The 6,127-nt window shown below is 28.1% G+C and overlaps 1 long non-coding RNA gene across 1 annotated transcript; it reads left to right on the top strand.

The window, feature by feature from the left end:
• Positions 1-4,682: 4,682 nt before the first annotated feature.
• LOC112748396 (uncharacterized) lies at positions 4,683-5,511 on the top strand. The gene is made up of 2 exons (XR_003175010.3): positions 4,683-4,867; positions 4,985-5,511. It is a non-coding gene; the product is annotated as an uncharacterized lncRNA (long non-coding RNA).
• The last annotated feature ends 616 nt before the right edge of the window (positions 5,512-6,127 follow it).

Here is a 6,127-nt window from a genome sequence, read left to right as displayed (position 1 = left end):
TAAGGTTTTAACAAGACATAATCCTAAATGAACATTTAAAAGAATACTGTAATCTTTTTTTTTTTTACTAAAATTTTTTTTCATTGAATTTTTCTTTAGTAAAATTTTAATAAAGCATAAGTCTAAATGGACATCTAAAGAAAAATATTCTGATATGAATAGATGCCCATTTAATAACTTGGACGGCTAACTTTTTCAATAATAAAGTTCAGTTTCTCAAGTTTGAATGAAGTTAATGAAATTTAAAAATATAACTTTTGTATGTATATAAATAGAAATATGGTATAAGACAAAGGACTCACACACACAAAATCAATATCAAATCTCTCTCTGTGTATATTATAACATATAATATTAGTGAATATTAATATTAGAATCTTTTATTTATACTTCTTTATTTTATATTTATTTTTTTATTTATTTATTTTTAAGTAAACCAGTATATTTGTATTAGACATAACTCAATTTTATATTTTATAATTTTAATATAGTGTTTTAAAAATCGAACCGAATCAATTGGTCGGACTAATTCAACCATAAACCAAAGTTTAATGCTGTTTGATCATATGTAAAATTCAAAACTTTTAAAACAGAATTTGAACTAAAAAAAACTGGTGGAAAACTCATGAACCAACCGAACTAAAAACCGTTGATTTTTATTTTTTATTTTTTTTTAAAATTTCAACCATATTGGTCAAAGTGAAAGAAAATAATGGTCCAAAAAAGAAAAGAAAAAAAAATTCAACAAAAATGTGAGCTCCTCAATTTTTTTAGGTGAGTCTTCTATCACCTTCTTAACTTTCAGACAATTTTTGGTAAAATGAAAAGGAAAAAAATCATAAAAATTGTTGAAAAAGTTAGCAAAACGCGAGATGAGGTGGAAAAATAAAAAAAAAATATGGTATTAAATTGAAAGAAAAAAGAGGAGTAGAACATAGTGGAAGATTGGAAGTAGCTACTCTAGCATATCCTCTTCTTCCTCTGACTGTATCTCCTCTCTATCTCACCTCCCACTTTTTTGTTATGAATAGTGGGAATGCTTAGATAACACTAGGATTAGTATACGGGCTAGTTTCCATTGGGCCCGTGATATATTTTTTTGTTTTTTTTTTTGTTTAGAATTTATTATATGTTTTTTATTTTTATTTAAAGTGTAAAGTATCAAAATTGATTATGAAAAATTATAACGTTAACAAATTTAATCTTTAAAAAAATTAAAACTAATTTGTAATAATAAAAAATGAATTTTGATGGAAAAAAATACTCAATTCCTAAAAAAATTATTAGAAAAACTATCTCTCTAATTTAATCATTTTCAAATTCTAATTTCATTCATTTTTATTCTCTAATATTCTTCTTCACCAATTTCTTTTCCAAACTCCAATTTCTTTCCCAAATCCTCCTCTTTCTCGTCGACTCCACCCCTTCTCACACAAACCATCCCTTTTTTCTTCTTTATCTTTAGGGAAACGATCTTTCAGTAATATTACCATCTGATCAAACTTTTAATTTTATTCTTGTTACTATGATAAACTTATCAATACAACATTTCAAGATGTATAAGTACTCTTATAAAAAAAATAGAAAAAAGAGAGATATATGGATTGCAATTTGCAAATATTTTTCACAAAGCAAAACGAATGCTTTTAGTCAATGTAAGATAATAGCGCATAGCCTATTGAGCACAAAAATTTTAAAGATTGAAGACTAAAGAGTAAGAATGACATCACAACAACTCTTTGATTCATGTGTTCATAATTTTTTTCTTCCTAACATCGTTACTTCATTTCAGAGCTAATGCACACCAAACATTTTAATCGCTTGCTTCGTCCTTTTTTTTTAATCTTTTATAATATTAAATATAAATTAAAGGTAAGAACACTTGATCCAGCAAAAGATAGAGGCAAATTTGTTACAAAATTAAAAGAAACAAGAAATGGCACTAACAAAGAAACAAAAAGATGAGTGATTTGTGCGAGAGGGGTGGAGTAGACGAGAGAGAAGAAAGTCTAGCTAGGAGAGAAATTCGGAGTTTGGGGGATAGTAGTGGTGGCCATAAAGAATATTGAAAATTGGAGATGAGATAGGTTAGAATTTGGAAGTGTGGTTAAGTTAAGTTAGAGTAGTAACTTAGGAATTTTTAATATGTTTTAAGGTTGGGTAGTTTTGTCTACAAAAGTCTACCTTTTATGGTTACAAGTTAATTTTAATTCTTTTATGATCAAATTTGTCAACACAATAATCTTTTATGGTTAATTTTGATACTTTACTCTCTACCTATCCTATATGATTATCTATCTGTTTTATGATTCGATGATGCTACACATACAAATTTTTCTATAACTAAATTCAACCAAGTTAGTACAAGTCTAATAAAAAACATGCGTGCATGCGTCACCGCTTTTCGTTCTCTTTGCCTTTTTAGCAATTTTTTCTGAAGAGTACAAAAACTTATTGACATAGCACAAAAATTTTTGTAGAAAGCACAAACTTATCGATACAGCACAAATTTTTGCACATAATATAAATTTTTATTATGAATGTAATTTGTTGGTTGGAAGAGTCAATGTTTTGGACATGTGATCCTTTAAAAAATTTTGTGTTGTGCATAAAAAATTTTTATATTGTGCGTCAAAAATTTTTATACTATGCACCAGAATTTTTGTGATGTATGTATTTTGTTGGTTGGATGTTAATGTCTGAGACATGTATAATCCTTCAAAAATTTATACTGTACACCAAAATTTTTGTACTTTCCACCAAATATTTTTATGCTGTATACTAAAATTTTCGTGGTGTGCATATTTTGTTGGTTAGATGTCAATGTTCTGGAATTGTGATTTTTTTTTAAAGATTTCTGTTATGTGCATCAAAATTTTCTATGCTGTGTATAAAAATTTTCGTAAAGAAGAAGAAGACAACCACGATGACGATGACTGTTGAAGAAGAAGAAAAAGAAGTCGACGATGACGATGTCGACGAATAATAATGAAGGAAGATAAAGAAGAAGAAAAATAAGAAGAAGAAGAAGCGACAACACGTATATACGTACGTTCGAAGAAAAAGCGTGCTGTGAGCTCATCTGTCGATTATATAACCAACTCGACATGTCTAGTAGTGAACCCTGGATAGTCCCTGTGTGTGGGCATCTACTAAGAGGAATTTCACATCTTCAAGGAGGAATAATATCCAAAAAGGTCTAAGTGTCCGGCCACATCTTACGACATAAGGTCAACATCTGGGAGGGGTGTGCGTGAGGATTTTGCAAGTGTGTGTACGCACACTAAGATGCGTAGGCACAAACATGGGAAAGTCTGCTGTTACATGCGTACGCACACGTTAATAAATTTGAGAGGTAAGTAACGCCTGAACTTTTAGTACGATAATGAAGTGTTAAAAGTAAGGACGTTACAGAACATGCTCACTTGAGAAACCTACCAGTTTCCTAGTGGATGGTTGGAGAGCTTTGTCATTTAGCTTTACCTTTTGGTATGTGGAATAAAATAGTAGGTCAGTGCTGCTACCTGGGTCTATAAAGAATTTTTTCACCAATGGCTTGCCAACTAATAGTGATATAACTCAACTTTATTTATTATTTAATTATCTTAAAACTCACGCAATCAATTTTTTTGTTCGCCTGACTAAGCCATTCAGTCATGTTGATGTACTTTTCAACTCCCTCTTATACATCATTTAAAGAAGTAGGGTATCTTTTTGAGATAGATTAGAATAATGATCCTTCTCGGAGACCATAACTAATGATCCGTGCTCCTTTATTTGCAATCAAGCAATTTTTTTTCAAAGATAAAGAGATTCAAACTCGTAACTTCTTAGATAAGTATGAAAAAACTATGCTATTTGAATTATAACTTATTGACTAATGTATAAAAAAACTTATTTACTTATAATTAATATATTACTATGTTTTTGTTTTATCATATTTTTATCATGAAATTTATTTTTTTAGATATAAAGTCAATAGGTAAATAGACTAAAAATAATTATGTATTTATATCTGCAAAATGTAATTTATATTTATAAATTTATATGATAAGAATAAAATTTAATTATTTATGTTTATATTTTTGTGTTATTGTTAGCTTTATATGCTATTTTATTATAATTCCATTATTATAGTTGAATTGCGATGAAATTGATTGAACTATTTTATAGCTAAAATAGTTAGATGACTAATTCAATTTTTAGAATTTTAGTTTTACACAACTCTGTGCATTTCATGAATTCACGTGAGAATTTGCTTTGCAATAGCATATTTGCATTTTTATTTTATGTTGCGTTGTTTAAATAAAAATATATATTTATAAAAATAATTAAAATATAAATATATTATTTTAATTAATTTAAAAATTAAATTTTATATATTAATAATATACAAAATTTTATACAAACATTTAACATGTATCGTCACATTAATAAAATTAATTACTTTTTAAATTGTTTATTTAAAAAATTATTCAAATACATAAATTTAATGAATTAATAATACATAAATATATTTATATTATTAATATATTATAATTAAATTATTTAAATAATTTTTAACTATTATTTTAGATAAAAACATCTTCATTCAAATAATTAGTTATTTTATTTTAAAAATATAATAAAAAAAGAAAAATTGAAACTTAGGGTTTAAAATAATTAAAAAAAATAAAAATGAAGCGTGTATCCGGATTCCGCTGTCTTTACTCTCTATATATACTACCTAATCAGGCGCTTTTCCAAAAGTATGCACATAGCCTCCTCAGATCCAGATCTAGGGTTTGCAGTTTTGCAATTTATATCAGATTCAAAATACAAGATATTATGGGATAAACAACTAGATGTTGAAGGCAAAGATAAGAAGGTATGCGAACCTTAGTTCCGAAGTTCTCCGTCGTTTTTTGTTTTCCTTGTTTTTCTATAAAGCTTCTTCATAGGTTTTGTGGTAATATTGACGATGCTGTTTTCTTTTCATGGCCAGTGTTAAGATCTTAGGACGTGGTGTTAAGATGAAGTATTATTTTGCTGCTGTTTCACTTGTTTCTCAATTGAGCTTAGAGGAAATTGTTCGTTCCATGGTTACTCTCTTGTTCAATCGTTGCTCCTGTTTGGTTCAGATGTCTACTTATCCTTCCAAATCGGGCGAGATTATTGAGATGGGCCATGTGTTTTCTACTGTGGTAAAACATTTGTTCGAAAGGATTTTGTATTAACGGTGATGCTTGACGAAGCACTGCACTTTCATGACAGGCAATAATGTTAAAATTTCGGTTCTGTCATGATAAGTTCTAGACCTTGATCAATGAACTCTAGACCTTGATCAATGGGCTCTAGACCTTGATCAATAGGCTATTTAATTGATATGATACAAAAACGGGAGAAACAATCAGTTAATCCTGTTATATAAATTTATTTTTTAGTAAGAATATTGAAAGAGGTCATAAGCCTACTTTTTTGTAAAGATCCATTGTTCAATAAAACAAACAGATTTTATCTGATTTATATGGATATCATTTTTTTTATGTTGAAAACGCTACAAAAGCTTTTCAATGTGTAAATAATAGGTTTTGCAGAATTTTTTTGATGAGATGTATGATAATGAATTTATGCATTTGGAAGAATAAAGGTAAATGTATTAGTGGTTAAAGATTGGTGGAATTCTCCTCCATTTATTTTGGAAATCATTGAATTTCTATTGTCAAAAAAAATATATAAGAGAACATCCTATTGAACTTGGACTAATGTGTAAAGAGAGCAGGTAAAATCAAGTTCTTATATTTTAAAAATATGTGCAGTCCATAGAATCTATTATCTTTTGTTGAAAATTTGCATGAATCCATTTAGTTTATATAGTATACTATTCCAAAAATGCATCATCTATGAAAAGGTATAGAAGTATCTTAGTGGCATCATGCATGAAAAAGCAGAGAAACATCTTACCGAATCCATCCAAACAGCTTGGTTAGACTCATATAAGAGAGTTCACCTTTCGGCATGTATACAGAAAAGCATAGTTGTCAAAATAGGACCTGATTGAACCGATTAAATTATTGATTTATTAGTTTATTGATTCAACTGATAAATCACTTGTTGAACTAGTAAAACTAGTGTCGAGTAAATAAAA

The sequence above is a fragment of the Arachis hypogaea genome, chromosome 2 (genome assembly GCF_003086295.3).
Source record: "Arachis hypogaea cultivar Tifrunner chromosome 2, arahy.Tifrunner.gnm2.J5K5, whole genome shotgun sequence".
Taxonomy (NCBI): domain Eukaryota; kingdom Viridiplantae; phylum Streptophyta; class Magnoliopsida; order Fabales; family Fabaceae; genus Arachis; species Arachis hypogaea.
This window is presented reverse-complemented; position numbering and strand designations above follow the sequence as displayed.